Here is a 25,712-nt window from a genome sequence, read left to right as displayed (position 1 = left end):
GACCAATGAAACCAAGCATGCCGAATGCCTTCTTCACCAGTCTGTCCACCTGTGACTCCACTTTCAAGGAGCTATGAACCTGTACCCCTAGATCTATTTGTTCTATAACTCTCCCCAATGCTCTACTATTAACTGAGTATGTCCTGCCCTGGTTTGATTTACCAAAATGCATCACCTCGCACTTATCTAAATTAAACTCTATCTGCCATTTATCAGCCCACTGGCCCAATTGATCAAGATCCCATCATAATCCTAGATAACCTTCTTCTCTGTCCACTATGTCACCAATCTTGGTGTCATCTGCAAACTTACTAACCATGCCTCCTAAATTCTCACCCAAATCGTTAATATAAATGAAAAATAACAATGGACCCAGCACCGATCCCTGGGGCACACCACTGGTCACAGGCCTCCAGTTTGAAAACCAACCACCTCCAACCACCCTCTGTCTTCTGTGATCAAGCCAATGTTGTATACCATTTGGCGAATAGTGTACATTTACAGAAAAAAAGTTCATAACTCACATGATTGTCTGGCTCTGGAAAATACATGTTGCAGGCCTAATGAAACAGACATCTTTAATCCTGCAGGGTAGCCAAAGTCATATACCAAAATCATTTCTGGATTCTCTCGAAGGGATGGGCTTTCTGCAGGTCACGAAGTTAGTGACTAGTAGTCTGTTTATCTGGAAGTGAGTTTACTGTGTTGGTGAATTTGCAAAGGCACAGTCTTGGAAACTTTGCGATGTTAAATCCTCTGGTTCCTTTAAGATAAGGTGTTTCTGCCTTTTCTGCTGCTGGTCTTACATACTGTAGACAGCACTTAAAGATTAAAAGGGACAAATGTGGCTGTATCTGTATGTGACTCTTCACAAAGTATTCTCTTTCTAAAATATAGTGGTGATCTTAGATTGATCAACTGCATCCTGGTATATTGTTTGAAGACGCCATGAGTGGGGGTGGCGGGGGGGGGGGCGGGGGGGGGGGGGGTGGGGGTGGGGGGGTTGGGTAGGAGAATCACCTTCTTTGTTTCAGGAAAGACCTATTCAATTTGGGAATGTCACATGATGGTCTCGGGATGTGTTTTTTTTACTCATTTAAGGAATGTGGGCATCACTGGCTAGACCAGCATTTATTATTCATCCCTAATTGCCCTTGAGAAGATGATGTGAGTTGTCCTCTTGAACTGTTACAGTCCATGTGATGTAGGTATACCCACAATGCTGTTAGGGAGGTAGTTCCAGGATTTTGATCCAGCGATAGTGAAGGAACGGTGATATAATTTCAAGTCAGGATGGTGAATGACTTGGAGGGGAACTTGCAGGTGCTGGTGTTCTCATGTATCTACTGCCCTCATCCTTCCCGATGCTAGTCGTTGTGGGTTTGGAAGGTGCTGTCTAAGGAGCTTTGGTGAGTTCCTGCAGTGCATCTTGTAGATGGTGCACACTGTAACTAAAATGTGTCGGTGACAGAGACAGTGAATGTTTGTGGAAGGAATGCCAATCAAATGGACTGCTTTGTCCTGGATGGTGTCAAGCTTCTTGAATGTTGTTGGAGCTGCACCCATCCAGGCAAGTGCGGTGTATTCCATCACACTCCTGACTTGTACTTTGTAGATGGTGGGCAGGCTTTGGGGAGTCAGCAGGTGAGTCAATTGCTGCAGAATTTCTAGCCTCTAATGTGCTCTTGTAGCCATAATATTTATATGCCTAGTCCATGGTAATGGTAATTACCAGGATGTTAATCGTGGGGGTCCAGTAATGGTAATGCCATTGAATGTCAAGGGGCGATGGTTAGATTCATGCTTGTTGGAGATGGTAATTGCTTGGCACTTGTGTGGCACGAATGTTACTTACCACTTGTCAGCCCCAACCTGGATATTATGCATGTCTTCCTGCGTTTGGGCACAGACTGCTTCAATATCTAAGGAGTCATGAATGATGCTGAACGTTATGCAATCATTAGTGAACATCCCCACTTCTGACTTTATGATGGAAGGATGGTCATTGATGAAGCAGCTGAAGATGGTTGGGCCTAGGACGCTACCCTGAGGGACTCCTGCAGTGATGTCCTGGAGCTGAGATGATTGACTTCCAACAACCACAACCATCTTCCTTTGCACCAGGTATGCCTCCAACCAGTGGAGAATTTTCCCCCTGATTCCCATTAACTCCAGTTTTGCTAGGGCTCCTTGATGCCACAATCAGTCAATTGCAGTCAAGGGCATTCACTCTCACCTCACCTCTGGAGTTCAGCTCTTTTGTCCATGTTTGAACCAAGGCTGTAAGGAGGTCAGGAGCTGAGTGACCTTGACGGAACCCAAATTGTTTGTCAGTGAGTCGGTTATTGCTGAGCAGGTGCTGCTTGATTGTGCTGTTGATGACCTCTTCCATCACTTTACTGATGATTGAGAGTAGACTGATGCGGCAGTAATTGGCTGGGTTGGATTTGTCCTGCACTTTGTGTACAGGACATCCTGGGCAATTTTGCACATTGCCGGGTAGATGCCAGTGTTGTAGCTGTACTGGAACAGCTTGGCTAGGGGCACGGCAAGTTCTGAAGCACAAGTCTTCAGAACTATTGCTGAAGGTGTAGTTAACAGCTTTTTGTCTGTCTCTGACAGTAAGGCAATTTTTGAATATACAAGACAAGGCTGCTGACCTTTGGTGGCCATTTTTGCTGTACATTGTCTACTTTTTAAAAGGAAAAGTCAACTTCAAAGAATGCACATGGAATAAAGTTTGTATTTCAAAAGTTTGGAACATGACATGTCCTTACTGGACATGACACTGAGGCTGTTTTAGTTGGAACAGAGGAAGCTGGGCGGAGGTTGATTAGTAAAATGATGAACAGTCTGGATAGAACGGTTGGAAAAGACCTATTTCCCTCATCAGAGATTTCACCACAACCAGGGACCCTAGATTTAATAAAGTATTTGAGTTAAAGGGAAGGTGAGGGAACATTCTTCACGCAGAGGGAGCTGGGGGTCTGGAACCCACTGGCTGAAGAGGTGGCAGAGGTAGAAAGATGATATTAAAACCAATAATAATTGGGTGTGAAATGCAATCTACAAGGTTATGAAGCAGGAGCTGGAATATGAGATGAGGATGGATTGTTGGAATTCGGCTCCGTAACATAGTGTAAACTGGCCTTGGGGAACTCTGAAGAAGCCGATACGGTTTGGCAGAAGGTGTACCAAACCCCTCCCGACCGCCAAGAAGCCGCCTCCAGCGAGCTGCGTCCATTCCTTAGCGTCATCCAGTTTGTGTCACGTTTCATCTCCACTGCTGCATGCCAGTAGCAGCGGGGAGACTGAGACTAAGAGAGTGAGACAAGTACCGGCAACACACTGCCTGCTCTCACATCCTGCAGCAAACATCTCTCTCTCTCTCTCTGCTCTTCACACAGCATACAGCAAAAATCCCAAAAGTTGAACAGTGAGAAAAAGGTGGGGCTTCCTCTGCAACGGCCATCCGGAATCTCTCAATCTCATCCCTTCAGTTAACCTGGGTAAGAGTTAGTTCATGGACATGGCTTTGTTTAAATGTTTCTCCCATTCTTTGCCCCGTATTGTAAGTTTGCTAAATTGCAGATTTCTACTATCCTGTACTTTCAGTTGCTTTATTCCGATTGCCTTACGTGTTCTGTCCTACAATAATTTCGTTCGCCTTTGCTTCTCTCCTTGTAGATGCCACTATGGGCACTCCAGTAGTGATTACTGGGGAAAACATGGGTTCCAAGTGCATGCTGCACTCCTCCGACGAATGTAGTAGCCCCGGCCAGATCCCCAACAGCACTTTCCCACCTATTTCTTACTATTGGGAAAACAGCACCGACTTTCTGGACTTCCACAGGAACGGCTCCGTGGGCACCCTCCTCCCCATCAGTATCACCGCTGTCTACTCGCTCATCTTTGTGGTGGGCTCAGTGGGTAACTGTCTGGTTATGTATGTGATCATCAGGTAAGAGGCTTCAGTCGGTGTTTGCTCCTTTGATGTGGCATTTGACACCCATTCCCCCAGCAGGATGTTGGAAGTTAAAAGTTTCGGGACGAGGAGCAGAGCACTGGACGTAGGAAATAAAACTAGCCGTGCGACAGATTGAAGTGAAATAGTGGCAGGAAAGTAATGGGGTGGAGAAGTCTCAGTGTGGATTGTAGACAATTACAGAGGTATACACGTTGTGAAGCGGCATTTAAATGGTTCATAACAGGATGCAGATTAATAGCCATGAGAGGCACTGCTGTCATGCTGCATTCTGGCTCAGTGCAACTTGTAGATTTATCTCATTACTTTTCAAAATGACTGAAGATTCTTCAAAGTCCCCTCCTTGAATTAATATGTACATTAAAATATTTCTCATTCAACACAATTACACGACTAAGGGGTGCAATGCCAATGATAATGAAATCCTGAACTCCTGTTGAAATTGGACAGGACTTGTGTTAGCATTGGAACGCCCCCACATGGGAGCAATCGGTAGTCATTCAGGACAGGGAAAGATTAATCCATGTAGTTCTCACACAAACAGTGAATGCAACTGCAAAAAAAATACACACGTACCTTCGAGACTAATGCCGACACCATGGTAACAGAGTGAGATTCAGGTGTATTGCCACAAAGTACCGCATACTGCTGCCAGTCTGAAATGGGAGCAGAATGGATTGGAAACTCTGCGGGTCAGGCAGCGTCTGAGGAAAGGTCATGGTCCTGAACTATTAACCCGGCCTTCGTTTCATCACCAATGCTGCCTGACTTGTTCAAGGCTTTCCAGAATGTTCTGCTTTAATTTAAAGTGTGTTAGTTTGTGTAGGTGTGTGTATGTGGCAAGGTTTTATGTTACGTGCACGTAAAATTGATCGTACAAAAGTTGGTGACATAATAATAATGTGATGCATACAGATACCTTAACCTGCAATGAAATTCCCCATTATATAAAAACAGGGTGACCAATTCTGGTCACAAACACCCAGACATCCTGCTGGAGAATGGGTGCAAATACAACAATGGGCACTTGGGTTGTGGGACTGGTGGGATTGGTGAATGGGGGAGGGGAGAAAGAGGATTTTGATTATAAAAGCAGGGTTTGCCTGCTGACCATGGCTTTCCTCTTGGTGACCCACAGTGAGCATGCTGACATAGAAAAAACAAAGGTGTTCAGTCTCCCTCACGCTGTCTTAAAATTAGCAGACAACAGGTATCCCATAAGTGGGCACTGGACAGTCAAAATAAGCGACAATCCATTAAAATACAGGGCAGTTGGTCACCTTGTATAGAAGACATAGAATCATAGAATCTACAGTGCAGAAGGAGGCCATTTGGCCCATCGAGCCTGCACCAACAACAATCCCTCCCAGGCCCTATCCCCACAACCCCATATAATTACCCTCCTAATCCCCTGACATTAAGGGGCAATTTAGCATGGCCAATCAACCTAACCCGCACATCTTTGGAGTGTGGGAGGAAACCGGAGCACCTGGAGGAAACCTACGCAGACACGAGGAGAATGTGCAGACTCTGTATAGACAGTCACCTGAGGCCAGAATTGAACTCGGGTCCTTGGCACTGTGAGGCAGCAGTGCTAACCATCAGTCACCAGTTTTTTGCAGTGTGCAGTACCCCATTTCTCCTAACACTCTAAGTACCTGTTGAAGTACATCTCAAACTTACTTTAGCTCCAAAATTAATAATGGTGGGTTGAGGAGGGATGTTCAACCACCCTATACTTACCTGAAAAACAGGATCTCAGTGGTTGGAAATGGAAGGGGGCAATACCATATCCATCCTAATGATGCCCAAGAACCTGTTAATGCAATATTCAGGTTAGACTGTAGATGCCAAGCTTAAACAGTTTGCCTGTTTAAGGTGAGAAGATACTTAGATATGCAATTCAAAGTTCAAGTTTGCAATTTGTAAGCTTGCCAGCACATTCTCAAAGACAGCTAGGATGGATAGTAATTGCTGGTGATACCCACATCGCATGAATGGAGGACAAAAAAATTGTTATGTTCTGTCTGCACAGCAGAACTGCTGTTGGCTCTGCAAAACACACTGCACCCCTCTACTGACCAATGTTCACCATCTCTCCTGCTGCCCCAACCTGATCCCTGATCCCTCCTGGGGAGGGATCCTCCCTCCTTCTCAGACTCACTTCCACAACAAGTTCCAGCACCTGCTCCAGTCAGAATATGCTTCCTCTTTAAGAGGTGAAAGCAAGCCTGAGGTTCTCCAAGCTCGCTTTAAGTGGTGCCAGCCTCACACAAGCTTGGATGCCATGCAGCCACTCAACAGTACGTGCAACGCATTGATCATGCATCATGTCCCTGCACCTGTTTTCAGGAGCTTTTGAGCCTTGCCCCCTAAGTGTTAACTATTACCTGTTGGACAAACAGCCGTGACTGTTGCCACCCATTCTGAGGTGGGCCAGTTCAAAGCTGGGCCTTCTGGACCCAGAACTGCTTGAAGTTGTGCTCTAAGGCTGTCTGCAGTCTCTGTCAGTCATGCTGCAGTCACTGGAGTTGCACTGCATAGGAGCATCGGGACAAGTGAAGGCATACAGAAGGACTGTCCAAGTCTTGAACAGTCAGTTTTTACATTCAATATGGCAATGTTCGATTTATAAACTTGGTTTGGAAAGGTTGTTGTGTGGTGGTTTTTATTTCAGCACCACTGTCAAGCACATACTGTGATGGTCAATACCAGAGGGAAATTAAGGTCTGCAACTATTATTGAGTGAGGAATTCACTGGTATCGTAGTCAAACTGCACACCAGAATTATGAGTCATGTGTTCAGCAGAGAGCCCTGGTCCACCACTAGCCACACTCTTGTTTCTTGTGGTGGCCTAAATACACATGGTATAATAGATGGCTGCAGAATTCAAACATATTGACTGCTGCCGGGATACTCATCATTGACTAGTATGATATACCAAGTTGGGCCGCACACCAGCTAGATGTAGACGGAGTCAAATGCTGTGGTCCATCTCAGAACTGACACACGGCACCTGCAAAGCAAAGTGTGTGCCATCAATGACACCTTATACCATGGGGAAGCCTGCAATCCTCATAAAGCCGGGTTCTCACTCTGCCTGCTTCTCCCTGACAAGAGAGAATGAAATATATTCAGCACTCCTTGCATATAGAGCCAAAGTGACCTCCCCTATGCAACGATGGACACCAAGCTGGGAGATGTTGCAAATACTGCCTGCTGCAGCCTAGGAGTCAGACACATAAAAGGTCAAGGCTTCGCCACCTGCACAGCCACTGGCAACGCCGTTTGCAGTCTTATAGCAGATTTCTGTGAGATGGTGAAATGGTGACATCTGACACACTGTTCCCTACTGAGGTCCAGGTAGGAGAATTGGTCCCTGAACAAGCCAGGTAAATATGACTGCGACCAAGTGCCCTTCTACTTCTTTTCCAGAAGCTTACCCTGCTTTTTAGTTTAGCTCATTCTCCAAGTCACATTGCACTCCAAGGGGAATGCATACCACTGCTCTCATGTCTGGGAGTAAGTAGTTTGTGCAGAATCCCTTAAATTTAACAATATTTTGAAGTGCCACAGCACGCCCTGTATACTTCAACAAATTTAAAGAACTCCAGAAACCACTTGTACAATTGCTAAACAAGTTAGTAGAGATCAGTCAGCAACTAACCTGAAAGTAATTGATAATCCCTTTAAACAGTGCTGATAGGAGCGTTGTCTGGTTACTGAATATATGTTCAGTTGTGAGAGGTTAAGCTGGTTACTTTAGCTGAAGTCATGAGCTCCAGAATGACTGTGCCTGTATCATGTCAGTGTTACGTGCTGATCGATGTCATGAACTGTCTTTTCTGCATACTTACTGATGGATGTTGCCTGCATGCATGCTAATGCCCTCAATATGGTATTTGGAATATCGCGCATTATGTCAGCACTAGATGTGTGTATGCATATGCTGCAGACACAATCTCAGAGCTAAAATGGCATCCCTGGCACAGAAGAATTGGGTGCTACCCATGTGGATTTTGCAGCCCATGTGTATTGCATACTCCACCTCTTACACATACCCTGTCACACATTCCAATATACATTTGATCAATTCCACTTGGTTAAAGGCCTTTGACAAGGTGCCTCACGGGAGACTGCTGAGTAAAATAAGGGCCCATGGTATTCGAGGCAAGGTACTAACATGGATTGACGATTGGCTGTCAGACAGAAGGCAGAGAGTTGGGATAAAAGGTTCTTTCTCAGAATGGCAACCGGTGACAAGTGGTGTCCCGCAGGGTTCAGTGTTGGGGCCACAGCTGTTCTCTTTATATATTAACGATCTAGATGACGGGACTGGGAGCATTCTGGCCAAGTTTGCCGATGATACAAAGATAGGTGGAGGGGCAGGTAGTATTGAGGAGGTGGGGAGGCTGCAGAAAGATTTAGACAGTTTAGGAGAGTGGTCCAAGAAGTGGCTGATGAAATTCAACGTGGGCAAGTGCGAGGTCGTACACTTTGGAAAAAAGAATAGAGGCATGGACTATTTTCTAAACGGTGACAAAATTCATAATGCTAAAGTGCAAAGGGACTTGGGAGTCCTAGTCCAGGATTCTCTAAAGGTAAACTTGCAGGTTGAGTCCGTAATTAAGAAAGCAAATGTAATGTTGTCATTTATCTCAAGAGGCTTGGAATACAAAAGCAGGGATGTACTTCTGAGGCTTTATAAAGCACTGGTTAGGCCCCATTTGGAGTACTGTGAGCAATTTTGGGCCCCACACCTCAGGAAGGACATACTGGCACTGGAGCGGGTCCAGCGGAGATTCACACGGATGATCCCAGGAATGGTAGGCCTGACATACGATGAACGTCTGAGGATCGTGGGATTATATTCATTGGAGTTTAGGAGGTTGAGGGGAGATCTGATAGAAACTTACAAGATAATGAACGGCTTAGATAGGATGGACGTAGGGAAGTTGTTTCCATTAACAGGGGAGACTAGGACGCGGGGGCACAGCCTTAGAATAAAAGGGAGTCACTTTAGAACAGAGATGAGGAGAAATTTCTTCAGCCAGAGAGTGGTGGGTCTGTGGAATTCATTGCCACAGAGGGCTGTGGAGGCCGAGACGTTGAGCGTCTTCAAGACAGAAATTGATAAATTCTTGATTTCTCGAGGAATTAAGGGCTATGGGGAGAGAGCGGGTAAATGGAGTTGAAATCAACCATGATTGAATGGTGGAGTGGACTCGATGGGCCGAATGGCCTTACTTCCGCTCCTATGTCTTATGGTCTTATGGTCTTAATTGGCTCCAAGTAAAACAGATGCAAATCAGAGCTGATGATGTTGGAATATATGAACCAATAACCAGGAAAGCAGCTGGAACACTTCTGAAGAAAATTAACTTCGGACTTATGAAAACAACCAATTATGAAACCTGCAAATAGAGGAATAAGGATGAACAATGAGATCATTGAAATTTTGAGAACATTGTGGTTTTTTTTCTTGATGGTTGAAATTTTGGATGTCTAAAGCAATATTTGCAACATTAAAAATGGGAAAAATACACCTTTCACAAAAATGATTCAACTCAATGATAAGGTTATCTTTGAACACATTCATCATTGTTTTTATTTGAGATGACGAAGTCAAAGAGAGATCCTGCTGGTGTTTGTAATGTACACAATTTATCAAAGTACTTCAAAGTCATTATATCAGCTCAACTGAGAAAATGTTTCCCTTCAACACTAAAGATTCTACTCAAATGCTATTGCCAAATAATTTGAAGAAAAGCTGGAAGAAAAACATTCAGAAATTCATTCCCGTGACAGTTATATGAACGGATAGATTGCCTGAATCTTCAGGAGCCTGCGGGGCACTTGCTTGGCTTCAAACACAGGTTTAAAGTTGTGTATGTGCTACCCAGAATGTTCTGATTCACACTTGTGATTTTTAAAAAAAGAACGTGTGCATGTATGTGTCAGAGAAAAAGCAGAGAAGCAATTTAAACACAGCAGTCAGCACAGATCTTATACCATTTGTCTACCATTGAATTCCAAACAATCCACTGCAAACTGGGGGTAATTTTCACTGCCACCTCCCCTGTATATGTTGGAAATTGGGAATTGTTGGCAATTGGAAAAAAAAACAATGCCCATCAAAATTGGCTAACTGACAGAGCATCATAGAATCTCTGCAGTACAGAAAGAGGCCATTTGGCCCATCAGGCCTGCACCGACAACAATCCCACCTAGGCCTTATCCCTGTAACCCCGCTCATTTACCCTGCTAATCCCCCTGACACTAAGGGACGAATTAACATGGCCAGTCAACCTAACCCGCACATCTTTGGACTGTGGGAGGAAACCCAAATGCCCTGAGGAAATCCACGCAGACACAGGGAGAATGTGCAAACATGGTGACCCGAGGCCGGAATTGAACCTGGGTCCCTGGCGCTGTGAGGCAGCAGTGCTAACTACTATGCCACCGTGCCGCATGATGAGCATTGCCCAATTGCATCTTCATGTGGATTGCACTTTAGTTGGTATGTTTTTGAAAATGATTGAAATACAAATTCAACTTATTTTAGGTAGGTTTTCAATTAATTTAAAAACTAAAAACCATTGAAACCATTTTGTATCTTAAGAAGTATGTTAAGCTGACAGAGGCAGAGATAGAGATGGACGTACTGATTTTGAGTATCTGCTTGTGCACTGCCTGTCTTCATCCCAAAGGGTGCGCTGCCACTCTCGCCCCATTACAGCAGTAGGCTTTCTCCTGACAGGCCTGCCAACTCCTGTGACCTCCCTGACAAGATCCAGCAATACTTCCTTGTAAATGTAAAAAGTTAGCAACACTCCTGCAGTTACAGTGAGCATAGTACTGCAGCAACTAAGGAAAATCAAAAGCCCTTCACCTGGAGAAACAATGGGGGCGATTCTCCCAAAAAAATTCTAAGTTCTGAATTGGCAGGAAAACTGGTGTAAATCACGATTGTTTGCTTCAGTGGGAGCTCAAACTCGAATCCCCCACACTCTGTCCACTGCAGAGATCACAATCACGAATATCATTAAAAGCTCGGGGGGCGGCGGAGGCGGGGGGGGGGGGGGGGGGGGGGTGGGGGGCAGGGGGCGGGGGGGGGTGGGGGGCAGGGGGCGGGCGGGACCTATTCACACCAGAGTCTGACAGTTCCGAGCCTCTGTGCATGCGCAGTGGCCCCAATCTGTCAGCCTCTCATTTGCTGGTTAGCTCAATCGCTGGTTAGACCAGGACCCCCGAAGTGCTGCCCCTCCAACCCTCCTTCAATGGCCCGAGCGCAGCCCCACAAGCATTCCTGGGCCAGCCCCGATCCCATACCACCCCGTCCTGGAGCACCTCAATCTCCAGCACCCCCCCCCCTGCAGTGATGGTCACCTCCCCATGCCCCCCCACCCCGGCAGAACCCCCCCATGGGAGACAGACCCCTCTTCATGGGAGGCAGACCCCCCCCCCCCCCCAGGAGGCAGACTTCCCCGGCAGACCTGCCCCCCCCCCCCCTACCCCCAGCCTGCCCCAATCGCTGGCCGACCTCCAGCCCGACCGATCCACATGCAGAGTGGCAGTGGGGCCCCCCACCTCACCAATTGCCCGTTAGGCCCACCCACAATAGGCCCCACCCCCTTAGCACTGCTCCATTCCTGATGGGCAGTGCCAAAGTGCCCCCAGGCATGGACACTTTGCCTCTTGGGCAGTGCTGGGGGCATAGGCTGGCACTGCCAAGGTGCCCATGCCCAGGGGCACCATCCCCATCACCCGACCCCTGGGGGGGGGGGGGAGCCCGGGCTCCCCCTTCACTCTAGTGGGGTCTCCCGCTAGTTCCCCGAACGTGGGGAGCTACTCTAAACCCCGCCGGAGTGAAATACTCCTGGCGGGATGGGGGATCCTATCAGGCCCGGTGCAGAACTTGCTGGGCCCGATAATGACATTTAAATTACATTCCAAATAGATTAAAATCACTTACCTGGTCTTCCCGCTGGTTTCCAGCGTGGTCTCGACCGTGCCTGCTCTCTGGTGGTGGGAGATGCACATGCGTTGGAAACGCATGCGTGAATCCTGCAAAATGGCCAACAAGCGCATTTCCCAGCCTGCGCGCCAAACAATTAGCACGCCGCGATGGGAGAATCGGGCCCAATACCTCTAGCCCTTTAAGAGCATGAGAGAGGGTTCCATGTACAGCTAGGGGTGATTTAAAGAGGACATTATCTAGACCTGTGAAGTCCAAAAATGCAGATTGTGTATCACATCAGTGTGAAAAGCTACCTGATGTTGATCCACCCACTCTGCAATCTTTCGGTGCATGTAGCAGACCAGTGCTAATACCATTGGTCAGGGTGAATTATATAGCCATGTCAGTCGTTGCTGGTCGGGCCATGGAGAGAAATCATGGACCCTGGTGCTTCTCCTGTTTCCGACCCTCAGGTGTGTCTGCAATGTAACCTCTAAGAGACCAGAGAGCAAAGACTGGATTATTTACCAATGTACCTGTTTCTTGATCAGCAAGTCTGAAGGCTCAGCTGGTTGCTGCTTCTCACTGTGATATATTTTCGATATCTACTATGCAACACAACATTTTCACAATGTTTCAATACCTTCAAAACTCACCAAAAGCACCAGGATAGAGTGGAATAATAGGTAAGTATACAAAGGGACATACTGAAGTCAATGGAATAGATTCTTGAAAATTATGTGCAGTATAAAACAGGTTATTGATTTACTATGAGCCCATTATGCACTTTTGCCCTGGCAATCTCACCTCAAAAATCCCACTCACATTAAACTTTCATTAGCAACAAAAAATACAGAATTACAACCATGATTCCACCCTCTATTCACAAGATAATTATGAATTACAAAGGCCATCTTGCCCAGTTCATGTCATCCATCCCGGAATGACATACAAACATACATATTTGGAGAGGGAGTAGGCCATTTGGCCCCTCAAGCCTGCTCTGCAATTTAATAACTGTGCCTCCATTATATCAGTGACGACAACTCAAAAGTAATTAACTGGCTGTAAAACAATGTGAGAAATGGTGAAAGGTGTTCTTTAAATGTAGACTTTGTCTTTCTTTGATTACATCGGCATGCAATAGGCAGCATGATTGCAGCAATGAGGCCAAGTGTTGATTCTCTAAGGATAATTAATCACAAAGCAATCAACTGATGTTAGGAAAGTGGCTACATTTACAGATGCAATTCAAATCTGTAGCTAATCTCCCCCAAACACCCCTTATAACCTTCCCCCAACCCTCTCTCCAACCCCCCCAACCCTCTCTCCAACCTACTCACAATCTATCCCCCCAACCTCATATCCAACATTTCCCAATATCTTCTCCAATGCCCCCTCCAACTACCTCCAACCCTCCCCTCCAGTTTTTCTCCAAGCATTCCACAAACTGCACCCCCTTCCAACCTTCACCCAATGTGCCCTCCATGCCCCCACCACACACAACATCTGGTAGGTAGTAAAATTACAGGGATTTGACTGACTATTTCTCAAGCCAGAGCAGTGTTCGGTTTTGCTGCTGCTTCACATGTTTGGGCAGCTTTGTGGTCTGGCAAGTTTTCCAAAAATGAAATCGGAATCGTGAAGCTGCCCAAAGGTCGGAAGCAGCAGCGAGTAGTGAAATTGAGCTGTCACTGAGAAACCAGCTTAAAAAATACTGAAATCCCCAGTCTGACAGATCCGTTTTTTTTAAAGCCAGTCTTTCAGGTCAGTAGTTGTGGCTGCACAGTACGGACGATGAGAAACTGTTTGAAACACCAAGCCTGGGCTCACCCAGGCCCCAGTTCCCGATGTTTGGCACTATCTGCACTCCCCCTTCTTCTGTGCCCTGATGACAGGTTATGAGTTTTGGGTTTCCGTAGCTCTGTCACCAGCAGAACTATGGAACCCAATTTCAAGGCCCAGATGCCTGTCTTTCACATGGTATTCTTGCCTCCTGTTTTTCAGGCATAATGGAGAAAGCCACATTTTAATTCCCAAGACACTGGTAAAAATGACAATATAAAGTATTAAAAATAGAATTTAATTTATTCCATCACTATAATTTGCTGGCAATGATAACATGTAGGTTTATTCCATGACAGATTTAAAACAACCATCTCCTAATTCATTTTGAGTAATGCTAAGGATCAAACTGCTGGTTCTTATATATTAATATTCCTCATATCAGGGAGACAGCAATCTAATTTTGCAATGCAATTTGATTACCTGGAGATCCAGGGATAGAAACAAGCTGCTGTTGCCCCCATTTTATCACTGCTGCCTTACAGCGCCAGGGACCCGGGTTCAATTCCCGGCTTGGGTCACTGTCTGTGCGGAATCTGCACGTTCTTCCCATGTCTGTGTGTATTTCCTCCGGGTGCTCTGGTTTCCTCCCACGGTTTGAAAGACGTGCTGGTTAGGTGCATTGGCCATGCTAAATTCTCCCTCAGTGTACCCGAACAGGCGCCGGAGTGTGGCAACTAGGGGATTTTCTCAGTAACTTCATTGCAGTGTTAACGTAAGCCTACTTGTGACTCTAATAAATAAACTTTGAACGGCAAACATTTCCAGGCGGAAGACACGAGTAAGAAAAGTACCAATTCTATGGAGCAACTTTCTCCCAGTGTTGGGTGTTCTCTGAGGCTACTGCTGATGAGCCAAGTGACTTAAAATTAGTGCCTAATTAACTTGTCCTGCAATTGGATGGCTGGGATATGTCCAATCCTATATTTTGTCAGGTGATATTCCATTTTATTGAGGGATCTCATTTTTGCACTGGGACTCATCAGTCTGATTGGGCCATCTTGAGCTCTACTTAGGTATTTTTTGTCATGGACATGCCTTGAGAATGAAAGGGTATGTAAATATCATTTTACAACTTGACATGGGGTCATGAGTACTCAGATCTACAGCGTTTCCAAGAGATGCTGCTGGGCCATACTTGGTTCATTTCCATGTCCCTACCCTCCCACACCATGCCCCACCCCCAACCCACCTCTGAGACTTATCTGTGGGCTGTTGCTGGTGACCCAAAGAGCCAGAAATTGATCATTTGGAAATTGATCAGTTACCTCTGGAGGCACAACTGGCACTGACAGCTTGCCCACACTCGTCACCTGAAGCCCAATTTAGGACAATTCTGGGACCCCCTGGTTCTTGCACGTAATGTCTGTGGACCATTGGCTATGCACCCAAAAACAGATTATAACCAATTTCTACCCATTAATTACATTACCAGCCTTTAGTTATTCCCAGACATCCACTTCAATTGCTTTTTAAAAAATAAGCACCAGAATATTAAAAACGATGAGTGCTCTCAAAGTTATAATGATATTGCATCAAATTTAAATATAATCAAATGCATGCAAGATGGTGTTAGATTCTCAGGCAAAAAATCACGCTATTGTGAATCCATAAACGTTACAAGTGAGCAAGGGAAATTATTCAAAATTTGGGTCAGCGACAATGAGTTGGACAATAAATAAATAAATAAAATGGACACTGAACGAAAAAGCTTAGTATATAAGTCCCATACCAACTTACCATAATTCCTCTTCAAGAGCTAGAAGCGTAAATGATGAAAGAGTCATTGGGTAGAAGGAACAAAGGTGAGTGGAAGGAAGGCTGTACGGATTTAATAGTATTCATCAAGTGCAGCCAAGCAAGGTTACAATTGCTCTCCCAGAACTGATCCAAAATGCATTGACAAAACTAAGACCCAGGAGGCAGTGGACACTGCATAATACAGATAAAACTGTTGCTGAGCAGAGCAGGCACTGCGTATCATCCTGCTGACTGCACACATAGAACTTGTTCAGTACCTACCCTGAGATTGGGCACTTATTGCACAATGTTAATGAGTGGAATTTGTCACCTTCAGAATTGAGCAAAAATAATGGAGCAATGTCCCTCTCCCCAACTGAACAATATTTTGGCTCACCAGCCCTCCGTGCACAACTGAGCAAGATCTCAACTTTCTCCCCAAACAAGATTGCAACCTTTTCCCCAACTACCATGTTGAGCAAGATTGTGATCTATTTTCTCACTCCCCAACCTGTGAAGTATATATCAGGGAAAAAAAGACACTGCACTCCAAAAGAAGAAAGACAAACACAGCATCCTCAAAACTGATTTTAGGATAATGGTTGTAGGACATTTAAGTCTGAATAGCCAGTGAATATTGAGAGACTCTCAAAAACCGATGCAAGTCCCAGAACCTAAGCAAAACATTTGTCAAAGTCAAATGGGAATCACCTTCATGCCAATCTCTCTATAGTTAAATGCTTGCTTCTTCACCTTGCACCTAGACCACCTTTGCCTCTGCCACCAGCTCAGCAGTAAGTCATGGTTTCCATTCATTTCCCCAACATGTATTCTTCTCCGGGCCCAAACATTTGTTTTTGTTTATTGCTGGCAGCAACTCTGCCTCCAACAAGCCCCTCTTTACTGGCTTAGTTTGTTGCATTTCACTGATAAAACAAATTATATTCTGCAGCATAGATGAAACACATTATTAAAATGCAACTATTGTCAACTATTGTCTGCAAATCCCTTTCCAGCTCCTTCCTCCCATTGGCATCTGTTTTCTCCTTTACAATTTACTTGTACATTTTCTTCATTTCCTCTTTGACAACAATCCCCCTTATGGCCTCGTATGTCAATTTTAACTTCCCCTGGTCATCCTTCTGTCTCAATGCTGCCTGTCACTTGCTTACATTTCCCTCTTCATTCTGGCCTGAATGTCCCTTTCTCAGTATCCTCTACCTTCATCCCTCCTCTCCTGTACCCACTCATGCCCCCTTTTCCCCTCCTCTTCAATTGTCTTCCTCATTTTCTTCCCAATAACCTCTTACTCCCTCCTTCTCTCCCGTCCCTTCTCCCCGCTTCCTCTCCTTGGTTGTACCACTTCTATTTGCCCATTACTCCTCCTATAACCATTTTCACCCTGCAAGACTAAAAATTAATTTAACTTAATCGGCGTGCAATGCCATAGGAGATTGACCAGTTCTCTTAAATAAAATGTTCCTTTTTGATGTGCTTTTCTCTTGTTTGTTCCCTTAATCCTTCCTTAAAGCTTAATTCTTTTCGATGATATGCTTAACTTACCATTAGGAAACAAAATCATATTCTCACATTATTATTTGCATCAATCTGTCTGCAAATTTGGAAGGTTCTGCATACACTGGTTAGCACTCATATTGATTTAAGTGCACAAAGTGCATGCCCAAATAATGCTTTAAATAATTGCATGGTCAATTTTTAATGCATTTTAATAATGTGTTTCATCTATGCTGCAGAATATAATTTGTTTTATCAGTGAAATGCAACAAACTAAGCCTTTTATTTTTTTATTGAATATTAGGTTAGAATCATAGAAACCCTACAGTGCAGAAGGAGGCCATTCGGCCCATCGAGTCTGCACCGACCACAATCCCACCCAGGCCCGTCCCCCACATATTTTACCCGCTAATCCCTCTAACCTACACATCCCAGGACTCTAAGGGGCAATTTTTTAACCTGGCCAATCAACCTAACCCGCACATCTTTGGACTGTGGGAGGAAACCGGAGCACCCGGAGGAAACCCATGCAGACATGAGGAGAATGTGCAAACTCCACACAGACAGTGACCCGAGCTGGGAATCGAACCCGGGACCCTGGAGCTGTGAAGCAGCAGTGCTAACCACTGTGCTACCGTGCCACCCCTAGATATTGCAGGATTTATTATTAATGCATAGCTTTAAACAAAGAAGAATTAAAGTACCTATATCCCATATATTGAGAATGTGCAATGATAAATATTTTGTCAAATATCTATTTTTTTCGCTTTGGTTTACTAAAATATGCTTCTAAGGTTCAGGCCACTGAATCAATTTGATATCGAGTCAATAACTCACTTGCACAAGAGCATTGATAACTGATGAATACTTTTCTAGAAGTGAACCAAAGAATTGAGAGCATAGAGTTCTGTTCAACATATAATGGGAATAAATCACAACAGCAATATGTTTCGCTTAAAGCTTAATATGCCCATTATGAGTAGGGCCATATTCAACATTATTAATAAGTGTTTTCTCCTAAAGTCTGCTTTAGATACAGCGCTCATGAAGAGCAGGTGCAAGCAGCTTGTTATTTTTGTTGTATCATGTAGATTTTCTATTTTACATAGGAGGTTCTAACCCTGTTCATTGTGCTTATTAGCAGCAAATTGTCAAAATTACTATAATAGTTTGACATTTCTAAGGTCTTCAACCCCCAGTTAATGAGTACAGAAGTAAAACTGAGGATCATTTAATATTTAATTATACAGATTACAGAATAGCCTTATTTAAATCCAATGCTGTTTTAAGAAGCGTGTCACAGAATCCATACAGTGTAGAAGGAGGCCATTCGACCCATCAAATGTGCACCGACTCTCCGAAAGGGCAACTTACCCAGGCTCACCTCCCCCAATCCTTGTTACCCAACATATCACCATGGCTAATCCACCTAACCTACCCATCTTTTGACACTATGGGGCAATTTAGCGTGGCCAATCCACTTAACATGCACATCTTTGGAGTGTGGGAGGAAACCGGAGCATCTGGAGGAAACCCACACAGACACAGGGAGAATGCGCAAACTCCACACAGTTACCCAAGGCTGGAGTTGAACCAAGGTCCCTGGTGCTGTGAGGCACATTAGGGTTATTAATTAGGCACATTAACCACTGTGCCACCCACATTTTCCACACAATGGCAAGTATTAGAAATGTTTTAACACCAATGACTGGGCTGATCCAGTATCTCTAAGATTAATAGTTTGCTTTCCTGGCTCACTGGACAAGAATGAAACATATTTCACCTTTAAACAGATAACTTCCATAGTATCCTGCACCCTGTCCCACTCCAGTAGTGAATACAGGATAACTGATTGGTTTGTCATCAGCTTTACCCACTGGGACTGTATTGTCTGAGGGAGCATCATGCAATCTTACAAATGCTACAGTTGTGCTTTTCAATTTCCGACACCCTGCCTTTACATGCCATTTTTTTGACCAAGGTAACCTTTGAATTAATCTTAGCCTCAGGACAATCTTTCTCACTACTCCAAGGAGGCTACGTTTCTTCCCCTAGGCCATTCTTACTTTGATCTGGGCCGGGATTCTCCCAAAAAAATTATAAGTACCGAATTTGACCACAAACTGGGGTAACTCCCGCTGTTCTTTTTAGCAGGGTTTTCAAAATGAATCTCACACACTCTGCACTGCAGGGTGCACTAGTGAGATTCACAATGAAAATCTGGGGGCATGACCTATTCCCGCTGGAGAGACCAGCAGCATAGTGCTGAGTGGGCCATTGCGCATGCACCGATCTATCAGAGTGGAGATTGGCACATGGGCAGTAGCCCCACGCTCCCTGTGACCCACATCGCAGGTCTTCTGAGACCCCCAGTCCCCGAATACTGGCCTCCCGGACATCTCCAGGTCAGACACGCTACCCCCGCCAGATCCGCCTCGATCTCCCTAACCCCCACCCTCCAGCAGTCCCGATCTCCCGATAACCCCCACCCTCCTCTATAACCCGACACCTGCCCCTCCAGCAGTCTCGACCCCACTCCCAACAGTGCCAACCCCCCCACACCCCACAGCTCCATGCCCCACCCTGATGGCCAGCCCCAATCAGCCCCTTCCCTCCACAGATCCCAAATACAGGGTGGCAGCGGGACTCCCCACCCCACCAATCGTTCCCCACATAGCCACCCCCCATCAGGCCCACGTCTCTGAACCCATCCCCTTGACACTGCCTGATGCCCGGTGAGTAGTGCCAAGGTGCCCCTTGGGCTTTGCCAGGGTGCCAGGCTGGCACTGCCAGGCTGGCAATGCCCAGGGGGTACCCCTTTTCCACTCGACCTCTTGGGGGGCCTCCATGGCCTCCCTTCACTCCAGCAGGGTCGGCCACCAGTTCCCTGTTAGCGGGGAGCTGTTGTAAACCCCGTTGGAGTGAACCACTCCTGGCAGGGCGAGAGAGGCTAGTGGGCCTGGAAACCTCAGTCCCAGGCCAGCTAATAAGATTTAAATGAAGATTTTAATATTCAAATCAGCTCCGCGCCGATTTCTGGCATGGAGCTGGCGACACTGGAAATTTGGGACCCGGAGACGCATGGAGGCCATGGCACCAAGCGTGGAGCCTGCTGAACGGCCTCTGCTGATGTCTCCCAGTCTGCTGCAATGGGCTGGGAGAATCGCCCCCCCCCCCGATCTCTTATCTCTGCAGTTTCTGCGTGAGTTCACAAACAATGGGCTATTACTAATATTCTTGTGATATGACTTGTAGTTGTCGGCCCTTGCTGTAGTTTATCTTATATTACAAGCTTTATGGTCTTCAGGGTGGGACCTCACTTCCAAAGTGATGTTTTTAAAAAAGTCTTCCATTGGTTTCACTTCACTTAGGGTTGTCAACGTCTAGTTCATCCTTCATAGAGCTATACCACCTATCAAATATAATTTTCTTTTCTGTAGCAAATTCTACAAATGTCTGACTCTGTTTCTTCCTTAAATTTCAACATTTCTCTCTCTAAGCCTCCAGCACTAACTCATAAGCATTGAGAATAGCAGTTTTCACTCTATTATTGGCACCAGATTGTATGTATGAAAGAGATGAGAACATTGCCAACACACTCTGCAATTATATCATCCAACTTCCTTTTGACCCTTGCAGTTCAGTAGCAATTTTCTCAAATGATAGAAGATACATTTCAACTACTTCCTCATTGAATTTAGGCACGAAACATTCTCTTGCCAATTTCAATGGCATTGCTATCACTGAATCCTCCGCTATCACCATCTAATGGCAATCTGCGAGCTCTCCTACAAGCCTCACACCGTCCTGATTTGGAATTACATTGCTATTTCTTTATTGTCGCTGGATCAAAATCCTGGACCTCATTCCCTAACAGCACAGGGTGTATCAATACCACATGGACTGCAGCAGTTCAAGGTGGTGGTGATGTTCACATCCCATGAAATAATTTTTAAAAATTAAAACCCATAAATAAATCTGCATCACATTCATGTTTCCTTACTACCACTGATCACAGAATAAAAACCTTTCCCTGTCAAGATCAAATCTGTTTGGTTTTGTTTCTCTTAGAAACTGTCTTTTTCTTTGATTCTTTCCTCTCATTCTAATTTTTCTTGTTCTCTCTCCCTGTGGAATTCAAGTTTTCATTTTCTCTTGCTCTTTCGAAGTTTAATTCAAGTTTTCGCATTGCGCTTTCTTTCTCGTTTTTGTCTTTCTTTTTACAATTCCAGTTAGAAACATAGAACCATAGAACCATAGAAAATTACAGCTCAGAAAAAGGCCTTTTGGCCCTTCTTGTCTGTGCCGAATCATTTTTTGCCTACTCCCACTGACCTGCACTTGGACCATATCCCTCCACACCCCTCTCATCCATGAACCCGTCCAAGTTTTTCTTAAATGTTAAAAGTGACCTCGCATTTACCACTTTATCCGGCAGCTCATTCCACACTCCCACCACTCTCTGCGTGAAGAAGCCCCCCCTAATATTCCCTTTAAACTTTTCTCCTTTCACCCTTAACCCATGCCCTCTGGTTTTTTTCTCCCCTAGCCTCAGCGGAAAAAGCCTGCTTGCATTCACTCTATCTATACCCATCAAAATCTTATACACCTCTATCAAATCTCCCCTCAATCTTCTACGCTCCAGGGAATAAAGTCCCAACCTATTCAATCTCTCTCTGTAACTCAGCTTCTCAAGTCCCGGCAACATCCTTGTGAACCTTCTCTGCACTCTTTCAATCTTATTTACATCCTTCCTGTAACTAGGTGACCAAAACTGTACACAATACTCCAAATTCGGCCTCACCAATGCCTTATATATCCTTACCATAACACTCCAACTTTTATACTCGATACTCCGATTTATAAAGGCCAATGTACCAAAGGCACTCTTTACGACCCTATCCACCTGTGACGTCACTTTTAGGGAATTCTGTACCTGTATTCCCAGATCCCTCTGTTCAACTGCACTCTTCAGAGTCCTACCATTTACCCTGTATGTTCTACTTTGGTTTGTCCTTCCAAAGTGCAATATCTCACACTTGTCTGCGTTAAATTCCATTTGCCATTTTTCAGCCCATTTTTCTAGTTGGTCCAAATCCCTCTGCAAGCTTTGAAAACCTTCCTCACTGTCCACTACACCTCCAATCTTTGTATCATCAGCAAATTTGCTGATCCAATTTACCACATTATCATCCAGATCATTGATATAGATGACAAACAACAATGGACCCAACACCGATCCCTGCGGCACACCACTAGTCACAGGCCTCCACTCAGAGAAGCAATCCTCCACAACCACTCTCTGGCTTCTTGCATTGAGCCAGTGTCTAATCCAATTTACTACCTCCCCATGTATACCTAGCGACTGAACCTTCCTGACTAACCTCCCATGAGGGACTTTGTCAAAGGCCTTGCTGAAATCCAGGTAGACAACATCCACCGCCTTCCCTTCATCCACTTTCCTGGTAACCTCCTCGAAAAACTCTAATAGATTGGTCAAACATGACCTACCACGCACAAAGCCATGTTGACTCTCCCTAATAAGTCCCTGTCTATCCAAATATTTGCAGATCCTATCCCTTATCACACCTTCCAATAACTTGCCCACCACCGACGTCAAACTTACTGGCCTATAATTTCCCGGATTTCTTTTGGAACCTTTTTTAAACAACGGAACAACATGAGCCACCCTCCAATCATCCGGCACCTCCCCTGTGAATACTGACATTTTAAATATGTCTGCCAGGGCCCCTGCAAGTTCAACACTAGCTTCCCTCAAGGTCCGTGGGAATACCCTGTCTGGTCCTGGGGATTTATCCACTCTGATTTGCCTCAAGACAGCGAGCACCTCCTCCCCTTTGATCTGTACAGGTTCCATGACCTCCCTACCTGTTTGCCCTATTTCCGTAGACTATGCCCATTTCCTCAGTAAATACGGATGCAAAAAAACCATTTAGTATCTCCCCCATCTCTTTTGGTTCCATACACAGTCTACCACTCTGGTCTTCAAGAGGACCAATTTTATCCCTCACTATCCTTTTGTTCCTAACATACCTATAGAAGCTCTTTGGATTTTCCTTCACTCTGTCTGCCAAAGCAACCTCATGTCTTCTTTTAGCCCTCCTGATTTCCCTCGAGTAGCTTCTTGCACTTTTTATACTCCTCGAGCATCTGATCTGTTCCTTGCTGCCTGTACATTTCATACAACTCTCTCTTCCTCTTAATCAGTGTTACAATCTCCCTCGAGAACCAAGGTTCCTTATTCCTATTTACTTTGCCTTTAATCCTGACAGGAACATACAAACTCTGCACTCTCAAAATTTCTCCTTTGAAGGCCTCCCACTTTCCATTTACATCTTTACCAGAGAACAGCCTGTGCCACTTCCCAGGTCCCTTCTCATTTCATCAAATTTGGCCTTTTTCCAGTTCAGAACTTCAACCCGAGGACCAGATCTATCCTTATCCATGATCAGGTTGCAACTAATGGCATTATGATCACTGGATTCAAAGTGTTCCCTCACACTCACATCCATCACCTGCCCTAACTCATTGCCCAATAGGAGATCCAATATCGCATCCTCTCTAGTTGGCACCTCTATATACTGATGTAGAAAATTCTCCTGAACACATTTTACAAACTCTACCCCATCTAAACCTTTAACAGTATGCGAGTCCCAATCTATATGTGGAAAATTAAAATCCCCTACTATCACAACTTTGTGTTTTTTCCAGTTGTCAGCTATCTCTCCGCTGATTTGCTCCTCCAATTCTTGCTGACTATTGGGTGGTCTATAATACAACCCCATTAATGTGGTCATACCTTTCCTGTTTCTCAGCTCCACCCATAGGGCCTCTGTAGACAAGCTCCCTAATCTATCCTGCCTGAGTACCGCTGTAACATTTTCCCTGACCAACAATGCTACCCCCCCCCCACCTTTTATCCCTCTGCCTCTATCCCGCCTGAAACATTGGAACCCTGGAACATTGAGCTGCCAGTCCTGCCCCTCCTGTAGCCAAGTTTCACTAATGGCTATAATGTCATATTTCCATGTGTCTATCCACGCCTTCAGCTCACCTGCCTTCCCCACAATACTCCTGGCATTGAAATAGACACACCTCAAAAGATTATTTCCACCACACTGTACCCTTCCATTTGTGATTTTGCTTGAACTAACCTGTCTTTTTACCCCTGCTCCACTATCTGCTGTGGCACTCTGGTTCCCATCCCCCTGCAAATCTAGTTTAAACGCTCCCCAATAACACTAGCAAATCTCCCTGCAAGTATATTGGTCCCCTTGTAGTTTAGGTGTAACCCGTCTCTCTTGTACAGGTCCCACCTGCCCCAGAGGAGGTCCCAATGATCCAAGAATTGGAAACCCTGCCCCCTGCACCAGTTCCTCAGCCACATGTTCATCCGCCCAAGCATCCTACTCCTGCCCTCACTGGCATGTGGCAATTGTAATTGAATTCTAGTTAACTCAACTTGACTGCTACTGGGACGACCTGTTTCCTCCTCAAGGTTCAAGTGCTGAGCCCATTCTTCACCATTTCTCACCCTTACTTTCAAGTCAGCTCCAACTTTCTTTGCCACAACCTTCAGATTAACCTTTGTTAACTGCTACATGACATCCACAGACAGATCATCCCTTTCCAGAAATGCCTAACCATTGAATGTAGCCACGGTAACTTATCACTGAATACAGCAAAAGTAAATCATAGAATCCTACAGTGCAGAAGGAGGCCATTCGGCCCATTGAGTCTGCACCAACCACAATCCCACCCAGGCCCTATCCCCATAATCCCATGCATTTACCCTAGCTAGTCTTCCTGACACCAAGGGCAATTTGGCGTGGCCAATCCGCCTAACCCACACATCTTTGGACCGTGGGAAGAAACCGGAGCACCCGGATGAAACCCATGCAGACACGGGGGGGAATGTGCAAACTCCACACAGACAGTGACCCAAGCCTGGAATTGAACCCGGGTCCCTGGCGCTGTGAGGCAACAGTGCGTGCCATTGTGCTGGCCCAACCACTGTGCCACCATGCCACCCAAATGTGAAATCCTGGCGGGAGTCTTCCCTTCCCGCCTGCCATGGGAATCATAGCGGGTGGGTTGCAGAGGTCAGACAATGCAAAGGTCCATTGACCTTGAACAGGATTTGGTTTTGGAGCATGGCTGGAAAATCCAGCCCCTTGTCTGTTTAAACTCTGGTAAATTCCATTGTACCAATTTTTCAGCCTCTGGATTTGGATCCACAAGAGCCCTCCACTTGTTACAATCCCTGTAGTAAGCAATAATTTTAAAAGAAAGAGATGAATTTCCCAGCAACGTATTGAAAGAATCACAAAATTTCACTTTTCAAAACTTTTACTACAACAAACAAATTAAAATCAACATGAACTCAACCTTACTTAATAGAACATAGAATATCGAACAGTACAGCACAGAACAGGCCCTTCAGCCCACGATGTTGTGCCGAGCTTTATCTGAAACCAAGATCAAGCTATCCCACTCCCTATCATCCTGGTGTGCTCCATGTGCCTATCCAATAACCGCTTAAATGTTCCTAAAGTGTCTGACTCCACTATCACTGCAGGCAGTGCATTCCACACCCCAACCACTCTCTGCGTAAAGAACCTACCTCTGATATCCTTCCTGTATCT

The 25,712-nt window shown here is 45.3% G+C and overlaps 1 pseudogene; it reads left to right on the top strand.

Annotated features, from left to right (window-relative positions):
• Positions 1-3,878: 3,878 nt before the first annotated feature.
• The window catches only part of LOC144496103 (delta-type opioid receptor-like), a 40,856-nt pseudogene continuing 19,022 nt past the window's right edge, over positions 3,879-25,712 (top strand).

The sequence above is a fragment of the Mustelus asterias genome, chromosome 7 (genome assembly GCF_964213995.1).
Source record: "Mustelus asterias chromosome 7, sMusAst1.hap1.1, whole genome shotgun sequence".
In the NCBI taxonomy this organism is placed as follows: Eukaryota; Metazoa; Chordata; class Chondrichthyes; order Carcharhiniformes; family Triakidae; genus Mustelus; species Mustelus asterias.
This window is presented reverse-complemented; position numbering and strand designations above follow the sequence as displayed.